This window comes from Euprymna scolopes, chromosome 21, assembly GCF_053919585.1.
Source record: "Euprymna scolopes isolate OS-2025 chromosome 21, ASM5391958v1, whole genome shotgun sequence".
Classification (NCBI taxonomy): Eukaryota; Metazoa; Mollusca; class Cephalopoda; order Sepiida; family Sepiolidae; genus Euprymna; species Euprymna scolopes.
This window is the reverse complement of record NC_136502.1, coordinates 53,961,742-53,985,295: the sequence shown is the minus strand read 5'-3', so window position 1 is coordinate 53,985,295 and position 23,554 is coordinate 53,961,742. Positions and strand designations below refer to the sequence as shown.

Here is a 23,554-nt window from a genome sequence, read left to right as displayed (position 1 = left end):
CCTACTTTTAGGGGAGCTGGTTTTTACCTCACATTAAAAACGGCCTTGTGCCTAATTTGCTCTGTGGGGGAGCAAATAAACACCATCTGTTCCGGCAGATACTGCAGGCTATGACTAGCTATGACTAGCAAAGACCAGATGTGGGGGCAACCCCACATGCCTGACCATTAACCAGCTCCCATTTCCCACCTCTCGGGAGCTGGTCCCCTTTTTCCCTTCCCCCTCCCTTCACTCCTCACATTAAAAATCGGCCTTGTGCCTAATTTGCTCGGTGGGGGAGCAAATAAATACCATCTGTTCCGGCAGATACTGCAAGCTATGACTAGCTATGACTAGCAAAGACCAGATGTGGGGGCAACCCCACATGCCTGACCATTAACCAGCTCCCATTTCCCACCTCTTGGGAGCTGGTCCCCTTTTTCCCTTCCCCCTCCCTTCACTCCTCACATTAAAAATCGGCCTTGTGCCTAATTTGCTCGGTGGGGGAGCAAATAAATACCATCTGTTCCGGCAGATACTGCAAGCTATGACTAGCTATGACTAGCAAAGACCAGATGTGGGGGCAACCCCACATGCCTGACCTTTAACCAGCTCCCATTTCCCACCTCTCGGGAGCTAGTCCCCTTTTTCCCTTCCCCCTCCCTTCACTCCTCACATTAAAAATCGGCCTTGTGCCTAATTTGCTTGGTGGGGGAGCAAATAAATACCATCTGTTCCGGCAGATACTGCACTTAAGATAATTTGTACCAGTCAATGGAGGGGAAACCCTCTATACTGGGACAATTATTATTTTTGGTAACCAGAGTGACCCCTTTTAGGGGAGCTGGTTTTTACCTCACATTAAAAACGGCCTTGTGCCTAATTTGCTCAGTGGGGGAGCAAATAAATACCATCTGTTCCGGCAGATGCTGCACTTAAGATAATTTGTACCAGTCAATGGAGGGGAAACCCTCTATACTGGGACAATTATTATTTTTGGTAACCAGAGTGCCCCCTTTTTGCCTACTTTTAGGGGAGCTGGTTTTTACCTCACATTAAAAACGGCCTTGTGCCTAATTTGCTCAGTGGGGGAGCAAATAAATACCATCTGTTCCGGCAGATGCTGCACTTAAGATAATTTGTACCAGTCAATGGAGGGGAAACCCTCTATACTGGGACAATTATTATTTTTGGTAACCAGAGTGACCCCTTTTAGGGGAGCTGGTTTTTACCTCACATTAAAAACGGCCTTGTGCCTAATTTGCTCAGTGGGGGAGCAAATAAATACCATCTGTTCCGGCAGATGCTGCACTTAAGATAATTTGTACCAGTCAATGGAGGGGAAACCCTCTATACTGGGACAATTATTATTTTTGGTAACCAGAGTGCCCCCTTTTTGCCTACTTTTAGGGGAGCTGGTTTTTACCTCACATTAAAAACGGCCTTGTGCCTAATTTGCTCTGTGGGGGAGCAAATAAACACCATCTGTTCCGGCAGATACTGCAGGCTATGACTAGCTATGACTAGCAAAGACCAGATTTGGGGGCAACCCCACATGCCTGACCATTAACCAGCTCCCATTTCCCACCTCTCGGGAGCTGGTCCCCTTTTTCCCTTCCCCCTCCCTTCACTCCTCACATTAAAAATCGGCCTTGTGCCTAATTTGCTCGGTGGGGGAGCAAATAAATACCATCTGTTCCGGCAGATACTGCAAGCTATGACTAGCTATGACTAGCTTTGACTAGCAAAGACCAGATGTGGGGGCAACCCCACATGCCTGACCTTTAACCAGCTCCCATTTCCCACCTCTCGGGAGCTGGTCCCCTTTTTCCCTTCCCCCTCCCTTCACTCCTCACATTAAAAATCGGCCTTGTGCCTAATTTGCTCGGTGGGGGAGCAAATAAATACCATCTGTTCCGGCAGATACTGCAAGCTATGACTAGCAAAGACCAGATGTGGGGCCAACCCCACATGCCTGACCTTTAACCAGCTCCCATTTCCCACCTCTCAGGAGCTGGTCCCCTTTTTCCCTTCCCCCTCCCTTCACTCCTCACATTAAAAATCGGCCTTGTGCCTAATTTGCTCGGTGGGGGAGCAAATAAATACCATCTGTTCTTCGCATGCAGCACTTCCATTTCTCGTTCTCTTTCAGTGGGGGAGAAATCCTTCACGACTGAGACAATTTTTATTTTTGTACCTTTTCTCCACGTTAAAAAACGACCCTTGTGTCTAACTCTGTCCCGTGGTGAGGCATTGTAAATAGGTACAATACATATATATATATATATATATATATATATATATATATATATATATATATATATATATATATATATATATATATATATTAAAATAATTAATTTTTAAAAGATTTAAATAGAATAAAATTCCAATATTCAGCGATATGAAGTTTTGGGTTTGTATTACTGTACACATAGATTCGAAAAAGTTGTCAAAAAACAAATATAGAACAAATAAATGTTATCAAAGGCAAGATAAGTTACTTTTCTACCTAACTGGATATATTTTTTGTGTTTTTATTCAGTGTAACATGTTTATTCAGCTCGAAAAACATGCAGTGTTTACCGATGTATTGGAAAATTCAAAATGGCAGCCGATTCTCTCTCGGAGAGGGTACGTTTGGGAAAAGGTATTATAAATAATAAACTAGACAAAATACTGTTAGAAAACAACCGAATATATGTCAACTTATGTCACGGTAACATATATTGAGCGAATTTCTAACAGTATTTTGTCTAGTTTATTATTTATAATACCTTTTCCCAAACGTACCCTCTCCGAGAGAGAGTCGGCTGCCATTTTGAATTTTCCAATACATCGGTAAACACTGCATGTTTTTCGAGCTGAATAAACATGTTACACTGAATAAAAACACAAAAAATATATCCAGTTAGGTAGAAAAGTAACTTATCTTGCCTTTGATAACATTTATTTGTTCTATATTTGTTTTTTGACAACTTTTTCAAATCTATGTGTACAGTAATACAAACCCGAAGTTTTAAACGTAGATTTTCGAATAAGGTTTTTCAATTCTTAAAAAAAAAAAAAAATTCTCATGTAATAAAAAAAATAATGACTGTTGGCAATTATAGAATAGCTAATTTAATTACAAATTGAAAAAATTGTTTATTTCCAGGGAGGCAGGGTCAAGGTAATTTTAACGTCTATTAAAAAATGTACGGAGGTCTCTAATAACTAATAAAATTAACGAATTTAGGAAAACTCGTCTCGGGAAAACTCGTCTCGGGAAAACTCGTCTCGGGAAAACTCGTCTCCGGAAAACACGTCTCCGGAAAACTCGTCTCCGGAAAACTGGTCCCCTTTCGCTAGGTAGGAAAACTGGTCCCTTATTGAATAAATATCGATTGAAAACACATTTTATGATCGTTCTTGAAGGAGATATTGCTTTTTAAAATAGACTATAGCCCCCCCCCCATAATATTTAAAAAAAATATTTTTACTTGTTTAATGTTTTTTTTTGTTTTTTTTAAATAAAATCGATTGTCCGTTTTCTACCTAACTGGCTAAGTTCTTAGTGGTTTCACTTATTTTAAAGCGTTTATTATGTTCATACAAAGTTAATTACAATTTATTTGGTTCTTATTTTAACGATGTTTTTTGGAGTCATAAAAACAATAATAAAAAACAAAACAAAAAAATTAAAAACTGGGGGCGTTACTTTTTTGTTTTGGTTTTTTAATTATGATAGTTTTTTGTTGTTATGTTTTCGTTTTCTCTCATACCAAATGCACTCATGCGTTATTTAAAATTATAATTCTATCAATTATCCACATTTATTGTCGTCCTGTCAAATTTTGCAAAAATTAACTAATAAATTAAAAGCGAAATATATTTTTGGCGCGAGAGATGCCATATGTGCTAACAATCTCTCGTTAACTCATTTTAATTTTTTTAATTTTTACTTCAAAATTCTAAAATCAATCATTCAGAGAAAAAGTAATCACTAAATAAATTTATTAATCAATTTTATTGAAAACTCCGCTATCGTTTATCAAGAATCTTTTTAATTTCATTTTTTGTTGGTTGTTTTTCGGAGGGAGATATAGTTTTAACCCCCCCCCTCTCTAAATTATATTTTAAAAAAGATTAAAATTTGGGTTTGTATTACTGTACACATAGATTCGAAAAAGTAGTTAAAAAAACAAATATATAACAAATAAATGTTATCAAAGGCAAGATAATTTACTTTTCTACCAAACTGGATATAGTTCTCGTGTTTTTATTCAATTTAACATGTTTATTCAGCTCGAAAAACATGCAGTGTTTACCGATGTATTGGAAAATTCAAAATGGCGGCCGACTCTCTCTTAAACACAGTAAGTTCGGGAAAAGGTGTTATAAATAATAAACTAGACAAAATACTGTTAGAAATTCGCTCAATATATATTACCGTGACATACGTTGACATATATTCGGTGTTTTTTTTTATAGTATTTTGTCTAGTTTATTATTTATAACACCTTTTCCCGAACTTACTGTGTTTAAGAAAGAGAGTCGGCCGCCATTTTGAATTGTCCAATACATCGGTCAACGCTGTATGTTTTTCGAGCTGAATAAACATGTTACATTTAATAAAAACACAAAAAATATATCCAGTTTGGTAGGAAAGTAACTTATCTTGCCTTTGATAACATTTATTTGTTATATATTTGTTTTTTGACAACTTTTTCGAATCTATGTGTACAGTAATACAAACCCGTTTTCTGTGTTTTTTTTTTCTTTACCGAATAAACGATTCCAAATAAATTAAACAACACACAACATAGTCGGCGAAGTAGAAAAATCGATTTTACCCTTTTATAACAGCAGTAAATATGTAAATTCTTTTTATATTTATATAAAAAAAATATGCGGTCTCGTTTATGAACATAATAAACGCTTTAAAATAAGTGAAACCACTAAGAACTTAGCCAGTTAGGTAGAAAACGGACACTTAGAAAATCGATTTTATTTATAAAAAAAAAAAAAAAAAAAAAAAAAAAAAACATTAAACAGGTAAAAATATGTTTTTTAAATATTATGGGGGGGGGGCTATAGTCTATTTAAAAAAAAAATATCTCCTTCAAGAACGATCATAAAATGTGTTTTCAATCGATATTTATTCAATAAGAGACCAGTTTTCCTACCTTGCGAAAGGGGACGAGTTTTCCGGAGACGAGTTTTCCCGGGACGAGTTTTCCGGGCACCAAAATTAACATAAGCCACAGGAAAAAAAAACAAAAAACAAAAAAAAACGCTACTTCTTTGATGGTGCCGGGAAAACTCGTCCCGGGAAAACTCGTCTCCGGAAAACTCGTCTCGGGAAAACTCGTCCCCTTTCGCTAGGTAGGAAAACTGGTCCCTTATTGAATAAATATCGATTGAAAACACATTTTATGATCGTTCTTGAAGGAGATATTGTTTTTTAAAATAAACTATAGCCCCCCCCCCCGATAATATTTTTTAAAAAATATTTTTACTTGTTTAATGTTTTTTTTGTGTGTTTTTAATAAAAGCGTTTATTATGTTCATAAACGAGACCGCATATTTTTTTTATATTAATATAAAAAGAATTTACTTATATACTGTTGTTTATAAAAGGGTAAAATCGATTTTTCTACCTCGCCGACTATGTTGTTTATTTATTTGGAATCGTTTATTTGGTAAAGAAAAAAAAAACAGAAAACAAACAAAAAACATGTCGGTCGAGTGTTACGGGAGAACGAGAAATAATGCTTAGGGGGTCTTGATAATCGCTAAAAAATAGAAAATTAAAGAAATTACTGAGGGAGATTTGGTTTTAAAAAGAAAATAATAAATTTTAATATTTTTTAAAATATAATTTAGAGAGAGAGGGGGGGGATAAAACCTATATCTCCCTTCGAAAAGCAACCAACAAAAAATGAAATTAAAAAGATTCTTGATAAACGATAGCGGAGTTTTCAATAAAATTGATTAATAAATTTATTTAGTGATTACTTTCTCTCTTAATGATTGATTTTAGAATTTTGAAGTAAAAATTAAAAAAATTAAAAATGAGTTAACGAGAGATTGTTAGCACATGGCATCTCTCGCGTCAAAAAATATTTCGCTTTTAATTTATTAGTTAATTTTTGCAAAATTTGACAGGACGACAATAAATGTTGATAATTGATAAAATCATAATTTTAAATAACGCATGACGCATGAGTGCATTTTGGTATGACAGAAAACAAAAACATAACAACAAAAAACTATCTAAATTAAAAAACAAAACCAAAAGCGTAACGAAGAATCGAATCGCTCCCTGTTTTTTAATTTTTGGGTTTTTTTTTTTTTTATTGTTTTTATGACTCCAAAAAACATTCGTTAAAATAAGAACAAAAAAAAATTTGTAATTAACTTTGTATGAACATAATAAACGCTTTAAAATAAGTTAAACCACTAAGAACTTAGCCAGTTAGGTAGAAAACGGACACTTAGAAATTTTATTTAATAAAAAAAAAACAAAAAAACATTAAACAAGTAAAAATATTTTTTTTAAAATATTATGGGGGGGGGACTATAGTTTATTTTAAAAAACAATATCTCCTTCAAGAACGATCATAAAATGTGTTTTCAATCGATATTTATTCAATTAGGGACCAGTTTTCCTACCTAGCGAAAGGGGACGAGTTTTCCGGAGACGAGTTTTCCGGAGACGAGTTTTCCCGGGACGAGTTTTCTTAAATTCTCCTTGATTCCATTAAAGTGTCCAGCGGCTTACGTAAAAAGTATGTATGTAACCACAAAATGATGACATGGCCGAAAGTGCGTAAAATGTTGATGATCTTACACAAAAAATTGAACATCCTTAAAAATTACCAACACCTTTGATTTTTTATCAAAAAAGAACAGTTCATGAACATATTTTTATTATAAAAGTCACAAATTTGTTATAAAAGTTCAAATAAAGACTATTTGAATAAAACTTCTTTTTTTTTATATTTGCTTTAAAACAAACAAAAAAAAACTATACAATGTTGGTTATCCGTCATATGACGTCACTTCCGCCGAATAGCTTTGTAAACAAGAAGTGCGATTCTTAACGAAAGCAAGAAAAAGAAGAAGAAAAAAGGAGAAGAAGAAGAAGAAGAAGAAAAAGAAGAAAAAGAACAAGGAGATCTGTATTCATCAAAGTTACGAACACAAACATAACTTATTGTTTTTGTTTGATTATATATTCAATTATCTCCCTTGTTGAATCTTCCACTTCTTTCTAAAATTGTTACGCTAATTAACCTCCGATTATATTATATTAATATCCTTTTCACAAAGAAAACAAATGAGGCAACAGAAATACATAAAGGTAAGTCTAATCGCTAAAAACGTTGTTTAGATTGTGCTTCTTTTACAATTTAAGTTCAGGTTTAAAATATATTTTCTTAGTAAAATTTAATGTAATCAGAAAAGAATTCAGTGTTCATAAAAAAATATGTACTGGTGAAATATGGCAGTACCAAATAAAATAAATATTTTTTTAATATATATCAGGCAAAAGTGCGTAGATCAAGGAAAATTATCAAGTGGAAGTTTACTTAAAACTATAAATCAATCTTATGGTATTTTCCTGATTATCCATATATGTTAAATGATGGATCTATCAATTCGCCAAGTTATATTCAATGGCGAATCGGATATATACGATCCAAGTACGGGCAAAATAAATACCGACGCTCAAAATGTATTAAAAAAAAAAAAAAAAAAAAAAATTCACCAAAAATCAGGAAATTAACCAATTTTAATAAAATTTTTAGTATTTATTAAATAATTATCGCGGAATATAATGAATCAATTATTTTTATTTAAATCTTAGTGGAAATGTATTATTTTTTTAAAACAAAAAATACCTTTACTAAAGTTATGGTTTTCAGTAAAAAAACGCAAGAATTTATTTTTGCTTTTTTTTTTTCACATAAATAAAGCATCGTAATTTGTAACAATAAAAATAAAATAATTTTTACAGGAACATTACGAAAAAAATCCTCTAAAGTCCATATTAATGAATTCGATATAACTCGAAGAAAAATTAATTTCTCGAACTACCGATATTACCATTGAATTAAGCATTGCTTATTTAATATTTTCACGCACAAAAAAAAATTATAATAGCAAAAATATTTCTATTTTTTTTTTAAATGTGGACAATAGCCACTCAAACTTCTCAAGGTAAAATTAGGAAATAAATTGCAACAAAGGTATGTTGCGACCTTTCGCTCTAGGTAATGTATTACCTTGGTCTTGTAAAAGATTATCAGAAATGAATTCCACTGGAAAAACAAGTCAACTCAATTACAACAATCTGTTCATCAACTGGAATTGGCGCCAAAATCCTTGTGATCGTTCCCAGAAGACCCCATTATATGCTTGCACATCCAATCAGAACGATCGTACAACAACACCTATTGCTATAAAATTGGCAGGAATTTCTGGGGTAAACTTTCCATGTCTCCCAAGCCAAGAGCCGGTAAGTCCTATTCTTATATTTCTAACAAACTCCCCCCCCCCAGCCAAAAATGAAAATCAACTTCTATTTGATTTTTATAGATGTTCAATGCTTTAAATGTTAATCCCTCCTTAAACAACTGCGATGAAACCATTCATCCTCTTCTGGTGGTGGTCCGTTTATCTCTACACGCCCAAAATGGAACCATAAATTGCATTGGTCACAACATATCATCGCCGACCCATCATCAGAAAGGTCGCATTCAGGGCAAATCCAAAGTCGTTTGTCATTTTGACCTGGGTCCTCTTCCTCCTGATTGTCTTCTGGTTCCAAGAGTTCCTCATTAACATCCAAGGTTTGTACAGCTTGCAGTTCTAATGGATATAAGTGGATTATAGTGTGATTGTGTACGTTTCTATCACCTTGCATTACTTGAGCCGAACGCACCAGTCCATCATCTCCATAGAACAGTTTAATGACTCTTCCTAATGCCCAGAAGGGCCTTGCTTTGTTGGGTAATTTGATACACACAATGTCTCCAACTTGGATAATATTGCTAGTCGAAGTATTCAGTTCTAGATGTTGCTCTCTAAGAGAAAGCAGGTAGTCTTCCTTCCAAATTCTCTTAAATTCCCTTAGTAGCCCATCTCTATTTCTAAGAGAAGCTATCAATCTTTGTTTGGTGGGTACTTTGAAGTCATTAATATCGGTGTTTTCTAAATGCACCAGAAAGTTGGGATTCAAATCTGGGTGAAGGAAGTGATTAGGTGTGATTATCTCCCAGACGGATTGGTCAGAGCTTATATAAGTCAGAGGTCTATCGTTTACTGCACGTTGTACGTCTGAGACCATGGTAAGTAGTTCAGTCTGAGAGCACACTGATCTCCCTACAGACTTATAAAGGCATTTCTTCAATGTTTTAATCAGCCTTTCCCACACACCTCCATACCAAGGAGAATGTAGTGGTATCCTTACATGTTTTAAATTGTAAATCTTGTATTTATTTTTAAACTCTTCTGCAGTGAGCGCCTGTTGAAGTAGATTTCCTCCTGCAATGAAGGACTTAGCATTATCGCTATATAAGTGTGATGGTAAACCCCACATATTGGCAAATCTGGTAAATGCCAGAACAAAGGAACGGATTGTCATGTCTTCTACCAATTCCAGATGCACTGCTCTTATCTCCATACATGTAAAAATTAATATGTAAACTTTAGACCGCTGACTAAGATTGTCAACCCAGTGTAATCCATACCAGTGTGCAAAAATGGTTTGACTAGATTGACTCGACACTTGGGTAAATTCGTTAATTTTGGATAAGTGAAAGGGATAGCATTAAACTTGCAACACAGTCTGCAATCCTTTAAGATTTTTTTGACAACTTGCCTTCCTTGAGGGATCCAAAATCCAGCCAAATGGGTCCTACTGAGAGCGGTTACTCCAAGATGACTTCTTCATGTGTGTTCTTTATTATCAGAGCTGTCAATCGATGATTCTTTCCTACAATCAATGGATTTAATACTTTGTATTTGTGTGTGATTTCTTCCCATCCTACCTCTTGAACGAATCAATCCGGCTTCATCCAAAAATAAGTTCAATTGCCCTACTCTGGCAGAAATCGGTTTTCCTTTGGGACAGCGCAAGAAATTCAGTTCCAAATGGATGCTTGCTCCTGCATTGATTTAAACAGATAGTTTGTTGCTGTGTAAAATCCTGTAGTTTGCCTCTAATTTTGTAGACAAATTCATATACCTTGGCCATTACACCCAATAGTTTTTTTGTAGTTAGAAAATCTATTCAAACAGATGATAAATTCATTGTTCCCACCCTCTAGAGTACAAAAGAGACCCACACAGAGCACTTGTTTGTTATCAGCACTCAAACAGCCAAGGTCACTGTTTGGCCAGGAAATGGTCTTGTCTGCCAACCAAACCGATCCGGAACATCAAAAGGAAAAATTTTCTGTAAACTTGGTTGTTGTTAATCCTCTGGTTATCAGGTCTGCTGGGTTCTGTTTCAAAGGGACATATTTATAATTTATAGTCAAATTATGGTTTTTCTTAATCAGTTCCTCCATACACATGATATCCTTTAATCTGTTTTTACAAAGACACTCTTGCTGTTGGTTACCTTCGTCATTAACCAAGTCAATACCATTTGTGAATCAGCGGCCAGATTCAATTCCACAGTTCTCATTTTTCCATAGGTCTCCAATATCTTACCAATGCACTTTATAGTGAGGAAGGCAGCCAACAGTTTGAGGGTTGGCAGAGTCTTTGTCTTTAATGGTGCAACCTTAGCCTTGCCGAAGAGCAACAAACTCACCCCTCCTTGGATGACATAAATGGTAAATCCATAGGCCTTTCTTGACACATCAGAAAGATGCATAAAGAGGCATCTTCATTTTCATTAAATGCTCTTCTTTTAAATGACAGTGAATACAGCTAAGACAGTTCATAAGAAAGAGATCTCCAAGCAGATTTCATTTCTTCAGGTAGTGTCTCATTCCAGTCCAAACCTGCCTTCCACATGTCTGTTACCAGAATTCAGCTCTTAATCGTGACTACGAGACAAAGGGATAAAGGGTCAAATACTCCTGAACGTGCAGAAAGTATGTCTCTTTGTAGTCAGGTCAGAGCTACAAAATCTCTGAGCGAGACTGATAGTGTCATTAGTGGAGTCGTATCGTTACCCTAAGACTTTTTCCCATGTGCAACCGTGGGAGGTTAGTGTTTCTTCAAGTAACACTGATTTCCGTAACTCGGAACAATTTGTGTTGCAAGAACGAAGTTCAAATCTGCCCCTTTGCAACCTTTTTCTCACTTGTTGGTACACAATTCACTCTCAGGATCGCAGGTATTAACGAGATTGTCCACGTAAAATCTTGATTTTAGTACATGGGAACACTCATCGGCTGGAAATTTATTTGCGTGAAATTTTAAAATGCAGTTCAATATAAATGGACTAGCGTTGAATCCAAATATAAGCGTGGTATATCGGTAACACCTCAAGTAGCCTCCCTGCTTCAGGAAAAAACAAAATCTGTTTTTGTCCGATGATTTTGATAGCTTTATCATCAGAAACGCCTTCCTGATGTCTCCCAACAGAATATATTGGTTCATTCTAAAAAGCAAGGTTAAATTCAACATATCTCCAGTCAAGTTTACTCCTGGATAAGCCACCTCATTCAAGGAAACTCCTCCTTTAGTCTTCAACGAACAATTGAAGACTGGTCTGATCTTGGTCTTAGTGGTTGTGTCAAACTTAAATACTGGATGGTGAGGAATCCAAATATATTTATACTAGGTGATTTGAAAATCACCCCTTCTCAAGTACATGATATCATAAAAAATCTAGACACCTCAAAAGTGTGTGAACCTGATCTCATCCCAGCTGTGCTATTAAAAAAATGCTCCGCTGAGGTTGTTCCAGTTCTCTCTAAACTCTTTAACAAATGTCTTAACGAATTTTGCTTTCCTGACAGCTGGAATACTGCTTCTGTGGTACCAGTTTACAAAATCTCTGGCGAACGAACTGACCCATTAAATTATTAGCCTTCTCCCGCTTTTTGTCAAAATATTTGAGTCTTTAATTAATCAAACTCTAGTCCACCACCTTACAGCTGCTAAACTTCTGTTTGACCATCAATATGAATTTAGGCAAGCCCATTCTACTGCAGATATTCTAACTGTAATCTCTGAATGTATATACCAAGCACTGGATAAGGCAGGGGAGGGGAGAGCAGTAGCCCTATATATATCTAAGGCTTTTGACTGGGTATAGTGCAATGGTCTTCTCATGAAAATAAAATCTATGGACGAATGCTTAACATAAATCCTTCTTAAATGAGAGAAGAATCCAGGTTGTCTGCAATGGGCGTACATCCAAACAATATGATATAAATGCAGTTTTACCTCAGGAATCGATCCTTACCTGATAAAATTGTCTTTGACATGGGTATATTTGCTGATGACATCACGCTCTATAGCAGGCACGTGAGGAAAACTAATGAGCACATATCTAAGGCAGTGGCGGAAACCCTAGAGGAAGACCTTCAGTCTGTAGTGGAATGAGGTCATAAATCGCTGGTAAAGTTCAAAGCTGCCAAGACAAAGCTCGTTTCCTTTAATAATTACATGAAACCTTACCAACCAATAGCTATGGCTAAAGATGCATTACCTGAAAGTACTTCGTTCAAATTCTAACATTCATGGGGAACATGAGTTGGAATAAATATATTGAGATCATTGCCAAGGCTGCTGCGAAGAGGGTGGGCTCTCTCTACTTGTTAGAAAGTTACTTATGCCTGAAAGTATCCTCTACAAAGCCACCATTCGCCCATGTATCAAGCACTGCTGTCACATTTGGGCTGATGTATCTGTTACTAGTCTCTCATTCCTAAACAGTGTTCAAACGAGTCGCCAACCTGATAGGTCCTGAACTGTCAAGCTTCAGCCCCTGTTCCATCAACGAAATGTTGCATCCCTTGTTTTACAAGTGTTTTAATGGTGGATGCTCTGACAAACTACAAGCTCTTGTACCCCCTCGATGAAAATAAACCTGACAAGCAGCAAAGTCCCACCCCTACACAGTAGAGATCCCCAGATGTAAGAAAGCATTTTACTCTAATAGCTTCTTCCCCAGAACTGCTAAACTTTGGAATTCTCTTCCAAGTTCCTGCTTCCCCAACTGTACTGACATGTAGAAGTTCAAGTGTAATGTAAACAGACATCTTGCTGCTAAACTCCCTACATAGAACCCCTGAAACTTAAATCCCTGATAGTAGTCTCTTACATCAAAGTAGCAATGTGTCTTGTTTGATTAGAAAATGTAATAAAAAAAAATAGAAAATGTAATTAAAAAAAAAACTGGGTAAAACCAAACAGGAAACCATGTAAAAAAATAAATTCATTGGACTTAAAGAGTCGAAGTTGGATAAAAAATTCCGACTCTGACTCCTTGTACTGAAATCTGACTCTGACTCCAGCTAAAACCTCCAACTCCTTCTGATTCCGACTCTGACTCCACAACCGTGGTTTTCAGGTTCACTAAAAACGAATCTGATATTAAAACCCATTGCAAATATCCCATTTGTATGATATAAACCCCTGTATCCTGTGACTATTTCCCGATATTTTACTGCTTTTGTTTATGCTATATACACACACAGTTGCATTTTCTTACATACAAGTGGCTTCGCAAACATGTAGGTTTTTGGATCTTCAAAAAATGATTGCATGCTTATGTGAACATTAGGGATTACATTCGATAATAAATGTCTTAATATCAGAAAAACTACTTAGATCTGAAAACCTATTATAGAATTGTCATTTTAAAGGTGAGAGTTGAGTTGGAAAGAAACTAAGAATTGACCCTTTTTTAAATTGTTGGGTGACCCCCCCCCCTCCTTCTAATGTTAAGATTGGGTTTCTAAATAATAACATTATTATTTCATGGTTTCTTTTTGTAAATGGAAACATATCGTAAAAATTGAAAAGTTTTATAAATAACTTTTTTCATTTTTAATTTCATAAATTGTTTTTGTTATACTATATTCATGCACGTTTTTTTTTTTTTTTTAAATTTAATCTTTTGTTAATCTTTGCCTGCAGACATAAATTGCTTTTTAGGGGGAAGGGAAATAAGTTAAAAAGCTATTTCAAAATATCCACAAAAGATTAAGACATTAATGCACAATACATGATAAGTAAAAAGGCACTTGACTTTGCATGCATAAACGAAGGCAGCAATATGGCAGAAAATTGTCCCAGACTCCAGCTGTTAATACGATGCAAATCAGATTCAAAACCACTAAAAACCAAATCAGAGTAGTACTATTCTGTTGTAATGTAAGGTAACATTTACTATGTTTGCGTTTTACTTCAAGTATTATTATTCATGATTCTGTACTAAATATTTTTATGGCTGTAATAGAGAAGATGAGAGAGAGAGAAAGAGAGAGAGAGAGAGTATTGAAAAAACTTATTCCAACATTAAAAGGGGATTACCCAAGTGGTCGTGTAAGCTTCAGAGGTTGCAAAGGTATGTCCTTGCACCCGCCATCGAGTCAAGTAACACAGTAGGGTACGGAGGCTGAAACAGAGCAACTGATAGCAATGGTTGTACTGTTTGCTCTGCAAAGAAGTTGTACCAATGACTTGGTAGAAGGAGACTAGAACTGAAATTTGCAATAACCTATCACTAGTAAACTGCTCAGTACTTTGCTCCAAGACAGTCTTTTATGACAAAGAAAACATGCGACACTTGTGCATTACTAGCACGGAATCATATTTTTGGTTTTCAGTTGAGACATGGGGAAGTGTGTAACAGAGGCAAACAAAAAATAGTTTTCCCAAAGTTCACACGCATTTCAATAATGCATGATCATATTTTATTAAAAATTTTAAAAAATGTCGATTTTGTTAAAAAGAAAAGAAAACTATTTTGTAATATTTTAGTTTCTTATATTCATTTTACTTCGAGAAATGTGTTACAAAAACTTTATGTATTTATCAAAAACTAGCAGGGATACCCAGCATTGCCCAGGTTAATAAATAATAAATAGAAGAAACTTATTAAAGGGACCTTGTAACAATTTCCAAACAAAAGATACGGTAAAAATTTGATCTAACTTGAAAATCCTACTTAATTAATGGATAAAAGCACGAAAATGTAATCACTCTAAAAAAAAGAAAAGTACCTGACCATCTCCCTAACAGATTATACCCTACCCCCAATCAGATTATGGAAAAGGGGAGATAAACAAAAACTTAAGGGATACAAAGAGAAGCTATTTTCAGAATATTGAGGACTTTTTGATGACTATATACCACTTTCTATCATGTGCAAAGCAATGTTCTTAAATGCTGCCTCAGTCTAGAAAGATTTCTTTTTACAGTCCATTTCAATGCTTGTGTTACATTGTGGGTTGGTTATCTCGACACGGTTCATAAATTTAAGAATTTGTTTTATCTTTTTCAAAGATAGGAGAGAAAAACTTAAAACAAACTGAAATTAATTCAATTTTAAAAGTAACAAAATAGAAATAAATTTCAAATCAAAATAAAATTTTTAAGAACAAAAAATTATTTTCAGGCCTTTGCAAACTGCACAAGCCTATTTTAAAAATTAAATAAACTTTTTTTTTTATGTTTGCTTATTGCATTTGTAAAAGAAAAAAAATGGGTGCAAACTTTGAAAGCGAACACTGTAAGTGAACACACTATCCATTAGGATAAAATTGCAATGACATTGACATTGCAAATTTACATTTTTAAGATGAAAGTAGGAATTAACAGCATTCATGTAATGGACAAGTACCAAACATACCTTCCTCTCCTCCTTGTCTATATGTTTATTTGTTGTTTTTTCAATCAGGATTATTCCCCCTGACACTGACGTTACAGACGTAAGTAATCCTCCACGTTTTTCTCCCAAGAGAGGAAAGGAAGATCGTCTAAAGAGGTAAAACTATCTATCATTATTATTATTATCATTATTATCATTATTATCAATGTTATTTTTATTTTTTTAACAGCATGGTTCAAATGTAATATTTGATTTAATGGTTATTATATTTATGTCAGCCCCTTCATTGAAGCAAACTATTGCCCAAACACAAATTTATTGTGTATTAACAGGAACACAATTATTTTAGGTACATACAAAATAACTAACCGATCCCCAAAATGTATATACATTTTCACCTCTCCTTTCTCTTAAAAATTCACCAAAATTCAGGAACCAACCAATTTTAATGAAATTTTCAATATTTATTAATTTACGATCACAAAATATAATGAAGCCATTATTTTTTTTTTAAATCTTAGTAAAAATATATTATTTTGTGTAAACAAAACAACTTTGATAAAGTTATAGTTTATGTACTGAAAACCAATGAATTTATTTTTTGCATTTTATGAAAATAAAACATTGTAAATGTTAACAATTAAAATCTTTTTAATATTTCAGGAACATTATGAAAAAAGCCCAAAATCACATGTTAATGAAATTAATATAATTTGAAGAAAAATTAATTTCTCAAACTAACGATATTATCATTGAATTAAGCATTGTTTATTTAATATTTTCACTAAAAAAAAATAAAATTGAAAAAAATATTTCATCTGATAAGTTCAGCATCCCCCCCCCCCATTTAGTCCCAAAAGTCCCCAGGAGACTTCAAATCTAGGTGAAAATGAACAAACGGTGCAGTTTTAGACATATGTAAATTTGAGTTCTGCCTTATGCAAAAAAAAAAAAATGACTAAGTCCATCATTTGCCCCCCCCCCCGCATTTAGCTCCAAAAGTCTCCAAGGCCTTAACATATTTAAATTTGAGTTCAGCACCATGCAAAACTGCTAAATAGACATACAAAGAAAATTTTGGACAAATATGGTAAAATAGTCCCAAAATAGTGTTTTTATTAGCCCTATAGAGTCCCTGGGACACACCCAAGAGTTATTGCGAAGTATAGACAAACAAAATTATATAGAAATCAGTTAGTTACAGTCAGAAAGTTTTATAAAAATCCAAGGTATCAATTTTTTTTACTAAGCACAAGTGTCAATTTTAGCCATTTTACCTTGAAAGGCACCCTTAGAGGGCAACCGGAGTTTTCCTGGAAAATTTGTTCTGTTACTTTTTTACTCATATCATGTTTAACGTTTGAGCAAAATTTAACAAAATTCCAAGGCATAGGTTTGGAGAAAAGTGTGGACAAACGAACAGACAAGGTTGAATTTGCAGGTCCACCCTCCTTTTGTTGGAAAACCAAAAATAAAATTAAAAAATAAAGATGTAGGATCACAAAGAAAAAATAATTAAAAAAAAAAATGGGATTATTTCTATTAACAGGTAATTTAGAGAAGTATGAATGGGCAACATTGTAAAAAATATCAAAACAAAATAGACAGGATTTGCATCCCACCTGCCGTATTCTATTTAATTATTAATAATTGTTTTAGCTTATTTTTGCAATGAATAAATTAACAGTGTAATCTATGATTTTAACTTTTTTCACTTAAAATGGATTAATTCAAGTTATCTTTACAACATGCTTAAGAATAGGATTACCTAAATTAATGAATGTTTTTTAAAATACAAAAATTAAAGTATGATGTTTCAATTTCTCTATAAATTTAAAAATAAAACAGACTTTGAGATTTTATCTTCTATAGAGATTTTGCACATTGATTTTGTTTCTGTTAAGGCTGAACTCTTTTGTGGGATAATTTAGCAATATTTTGTAAAAACGAGTTTTTTTTTTTTTTTTTTTTTTTTTTAATAATTCAGTATTTTAAGACTTCACTAATTATTTTTTAAATAGTTCCAGAAAACTAATATTTATCTTTCCAGGGATTTTTACAGTTAATTTATTTAACTTCCAAATTTAGCTGGATTTCTGAGTATTGTTTAAACCCTAGTATTCTGAATTGTCCTAGTTTCTTCTTGATAAAATAATCTTTTGTCAATATATATTTTTTAGAATGATGAATAGTAATTATATTTTATTATATGTTAACTTTTTTATAATGAACATTTCCAACCACAAAAAAGCATACACACATGAAAAACCTCTTGCAAAAAAGAGAAGTTAATTATATGACATTAAATTATTATTTTTTACTAACACAATTTAAACATGCTTACATGTACTTGCCTAAAAAGTAGAATCACATTTTATGGAGGTGGGGGCTCTATAGAGTGAGCATATACAAATTTATCATTATTTTTAGCATACTCTATTTATTTCTGTTGACCAATGTGACAATTTAGCAACCATGAACTGTTATCGATTATCAAATTTGATATAACCCAGAACACAAAATGCTGTTGACTATTTTTTTTACAATAAATCACAATAATGAGCAAACAATATGGAAATTTTAAAGATTCAAGTTGTGCAAATGTAAATATTTCATGCAACGGTGCTCGTGCACTTTAATGAGATTTCAAATAAATGCATTTCAGGTAAAGCACTATGACATTATTCCATGTCATTTTAAAATTAGTAAAAATTCCAAAACTTATGAAAAATGATAGAGTACATTTGCTAGAACTATTTTTACAAAAAATATAGATATTTGCAGTCCGCCATTTTCCATTTTTAAATGATGGATTACAATTATTTTGTTTAAAACAAAAACTGTACTTACCTCCCCTGTATTTAAAGAACTCTTCAACATTATCAAATCTGATAAACTCTTTAATTCCATACATTTTATTTTTATTTGTAATTATTTTTTTAGTCGATAAGTTTTTGTAATTTTTGGAATTTTTCTAATTTTGATATGATACATAAGTATGTTCTGTTTTACCTAAAATGTATTTATTTTAAATACCACTATACTGCACAAGCACCCATACAATGTCTAAAAAGTTTTGGTTGAAGTCATGTAAATATGAATAGTTCATTTTTTTGCATCTGTTCATTCATACAAAATGCACTGTCAGTGAAGTATGTGTTACTCTGAGGGAGGCAAGTTTAAAAGGAAACCATCTGGGTGAGATGTTTGGAAGTAAGATGTGTGTTCATATTACATTTAAAGCTTTGCATATTTCTATATCCAGTATAGCAGGGAGGGAATTCCAAAGGGAATTAAATGCGTTAAAAAATAGAAAATCTTTGCACATATTGAGGACCTCTATAGATAAAGGTGTGATTTTACTTGGGTGCATCAGGATATTTATGTTAAAGTGTACAAGGGCAGTAAGTTCATCATAGTGGTGATCTGCCAGAGATGTGAGGTTGGCAGACAGTATAGGAGGACATTTTTTCATTGACTTACTAATAAGGAAACGATCATTCGTCCATGCATTGAATATTGTTGCCACATCTAGACAGGTGCTTCTACCACTAGTCTCTCCTTTGTAGAGAGGCTCCAAAACAATCTCCGAATGGGTCCTGCAGTATTAGCCAAATCTTGTTCCATCACTGCAATGTTGTATCCCTGTCCTTATTTTACAAGTACTTTAATAGAATGTGTTCTGATGAAATAGCATTTGTGCCTCCTCAACAAACACACTCCTTACTAACCCAAGAAGTTGAAAAATCCCACACCTTCATTGTTAATATCTCTAGATGCTGGAAAGCCTACTCTAATAGTTTCTTCCCAAGATTTGCTAGACTTTAGAATCCTCTCCATGTTTCTTGCTTCTCTGATTGTACTAATATGCAAAAGTTTAAATGTTATTCAAACAGGTATCTCATGGCTCAATTTCCTCATAGTCCTCTGTAGACATAATCCCAATTAATAGCCTTCTCATCCAACTGCCAACATGTGTTTGGGGTTAACAAGAGTAAAAAGCAAACAATATATTCAATATTCTATGAATCATATTGAATAAATGGAATACATGTATTGATAATATGAAATTAATATGGACAGTTAAATGATTATTTTCTGTGTCATCTTTGCATGTTTTCTCTTTTGATGAGGTGGTAATGCATTTTTCTCAATGTTTTGATCAAAGTTTAACCCAATAAGTATTGCTTCTATTATTTCCATATGCAACACAATATTACATTTGTAAGGAGTTCTAATTTGAAGCTAACATATATACTGTACAATCTGGTTACTGGAGTCAAGGTGCCAAACATTTTTATTTCAAATACAGTTGTACGGTCATAATTATATGTCTAATTGAGTTATCAAAATAAATGTACTGCTATTGTTTATATTTTACACAGGCCAATGTACTCACATTAAACATTTTCTTTATTTTGTATTTGAGATTACTACTATTAATTTTCTTGCTTCAAGTAAAATTTACTTTTAACTTAAAATTGTGATATTACAAGTTATCTTAAATATTAACACTGATGAAAACTAAAAATGTTTTTGTAAACAGATCAAAATAAAATAAGTTGAGTTACTTTTAAGTACACTTGTATGAATTTAGTTCAAAGATTGATTAATTTAATGTAATAATTTTCAATTATATTTTAAAATAACATTTTAAATTTACAAAATACCCTAAAAATGTTTCTTTAATATGTTAACAATATAAGTATATCTACAGGGTGGAACAATAAAAGTGTTGCCCTTAAAAAAACAACACTACAGCTTCATTTTAAAATTGGTATTGAAAAAATCAATTCAGGTAACTTGATTATGTTAGTAGAGCTGGCATCTATTCAATGTAGCCATCTTCAGCCTCAATCATCACCTTGATATAGGTCAACAACTGAGAGCATGCCTTTTCCATAAGTGGTGGCAGGAGATCAGCAGATGGCAGTGATCAGGCTGACTTTGGTGCTGTTGGAGGTCATGCTGCTGGTGTTCTCGACATATGACCAAAAGAAGTAGTCCAGCGGGTTCAGGTTAGGAGAGGAGGGAGCCAATAAGAGAAGGGTCTCTTTGGACTTGTGTGACAGCGCCACGTCCTGCTGCTACATCTAGGGTCTGCCAGCGGCCACCTGCTTGCACCAGGGAATCACAACACTCTTCAACACATCCAGGCACATTTTGGTGCTAACTTTCAAGCTGACTTCAAAGATGGAAAGTGACATGATGTGGCCCTCACTTGAAACCATAGCAAAGGCCATAACTGTGTCCGGAAATTTTGTTTTCATCACTCTGGGAACGTTTAATGTTATTCATGGCAATTCAGTGATGCATTTTGAAGGGGCTGGCAATGGTCCTGTTGACATAACTTTGATCATTAGAGAGCAGGAGTTGTACAGTGGCATATATCCGATCTCGCTCGTTGAACATTGTGCCATTTTCAGACATTATATATATATTTATATATATATTTTTCCCACATACATAATGTAACACAATGTAATTTTATTTGTACATATTTTCGATTCTCATTCGTGTTTTTATTTTTCTCCAAAACAAATCCCTTGATACAGCTTTGATAAAGCAAGGGGGAAACCGGTCAACTGACTCCCCCATTTTTTTCTTCTCTTCTCTTCACCCCATTAACTTTATTTTAAACATTTTTAATCACGAATTTAAGTCTTCCCTTCATGATTGCATTATATAAATTTGTACCTTTCAAAAAATCATAATATATTCAACAGTAATTACATCTATATATGTATATTTATATGCATGTATAAGTTGAACATGTTCAGTCATAATATGGGTGATTATTTGGTAATACTAGGTGTTATATATGTTCTGGACCCTGGGGATGAATGAGTTAAGCTTTTTTTCCTTAACACACTCAATGAAATTATGCAGCACTGCCGCGACCCTGAAGTGTTAAAGGAATTCTCCATCATTTCTATTATCATCATCCACATTCATAGTTACCAAACAATGTTTGAAATATTCTGTATACTTTCAATCTGAAGCAAGAATTTTTATCAACAAGTGTGTGGAAGTCAGAAAATGACAAACGTTGCTATAATGTTTCTTTTGATCATCTTATTCAAGTTATATGTAAAATATTAATTTTCTACCTCTCACAAGATAATGGCAATATATAGTTTGAAAAGAACTCCCTTATAGCCACTGCTGAGGGATTACTAAAAATACAATTTATTAAAAAAAATATTTAAGTCTTTGAATTAATTTTTTGTTTTATACAAAATGTGAATATTTTCTTTATTTTTCTCTGTGTGTATTAACAATGCAATACATATCTTTGGAAGGAATAATTCATATTCTAATTTTTAGATATGGGATTCAGTTAAATATTTTTCATTCATATAATATATATATATATATATATATATATATATATATATATATATCTTAATATAAACATTGCCAAAAATTGCATTAACTATTAAGATATTCGTTTTTTGTCAAACAAATCTTATTTTTCAACCATAAAAATTACAATACATTCTCTAATTTTATAAAGCCAATAGAATAAAGAATTATAAACCATGGGCATTCATTACATTGTCATATTAATAGTTATTATTTTAGAAAAAATTCTGTAATTGGTATTTGATATAATTTATAACTGATATGTGTTAATATATATATATGCATTCTTAAATAAGATATCTCATTCATTTGCAGGAAACAACAATCATGGACACAACCGATTAGATTATATATATATATATATATATATATATATATATATGAATTAGAAATCTTATTTTGATAACAATTAATAGGTTTAATTCATAAACAGTATTGAAACGATTTTTCAGAATATTGTACTGTAGAAAGTGAAGATCATGAATTACCTGCAAGAAACAGATATGCATAAACACATTGACAAGAAAGATTCACCAAAACATATGCATAACACCACTGTGACAGAACCTTATTCTTGTGACATGTGTGCTTCATCTTTTGCAACATCAAGTGAGTTAAAGAAACATGTACAAATCCACGCAAAGAAAATTGAAAAAGAAAGTGACAAACCTTATTCATGTAACGTTTGTGATTCATCATTCAAACAGAAGAGTAATTTGATAACCCATGTGCGGACTCACACTGGTGAGAAACCTTACGTATGTAGCGTGTGTTGTTCATCATTTACAAATTCGTCACATTTAAAGATTCATCTGCGGATACACACTGGAGAGAAACCTTATTCGTGTGAGACTTGTGATTCAGCATTCACAACTAGTACTCTTTTAAAGAGACATGTACAAACGCACACAGGTGAGAAAACTCATTCGTGTGAAGAGTGTGGCTCAGCTTTCACACAGAAAAGTAATTTATTGAAACACATGCGAACTCACACTGGAGAGAAACCTTATTCATGTAAAGTGTGTAACTCCTCATTTACAAATTCATCTTATCTAAAGGTACATATGCGATCTCATACAGGAGAGAAACCGTATCCTTGTGAAGTGTGTGGCTCAGCATTCACACAGAAGAATAATTTATTGATTCATATGCGAACTCACACTGGTGAGAAACCTTATTTATGTAAAGTCTGCGGTTCATCGTTTCGGCATTCATCACATTTAAAAATACACATTCGAACACACACTGGCGAAAAACCTTTTTCTTGTAAACTATGTGACTTATCGTTTACAGTAAAATCTCATTTACAGATCCACATGCATAAACACGCTACCTCAGTATAGTTGCAAGCATAACTGGTGTATGAAAAAATGAGACATAGCATAGAAAAAAATACACCTTATGCCTTAAAAAGAT

The 23,554-nt window shown here is 33.4% G+C and overlaps 1 long non-coding RNA gene across 1 annotated transcript; it reads left to right on the top strand.

The window, feature by feature from the left end:
* Positions 1-6,714: 6,714 nt before the first annotated feature.
* On the top strand, positions 6,715-22,621 carry LOC145242363 (uncharacterized). The gene is made up of 3 exons (XR_013862716.1): positions 6,715-7,327; positions 15,842-15,928; positions 22,454-22,621. It is a non-coding gene; the product is annotated as an uncharacterized LOC145242363 (long non-coding RNA).
* The last annotated feature ends 933 nt before the right edge of the window (positions 22,622-23,554 follow it).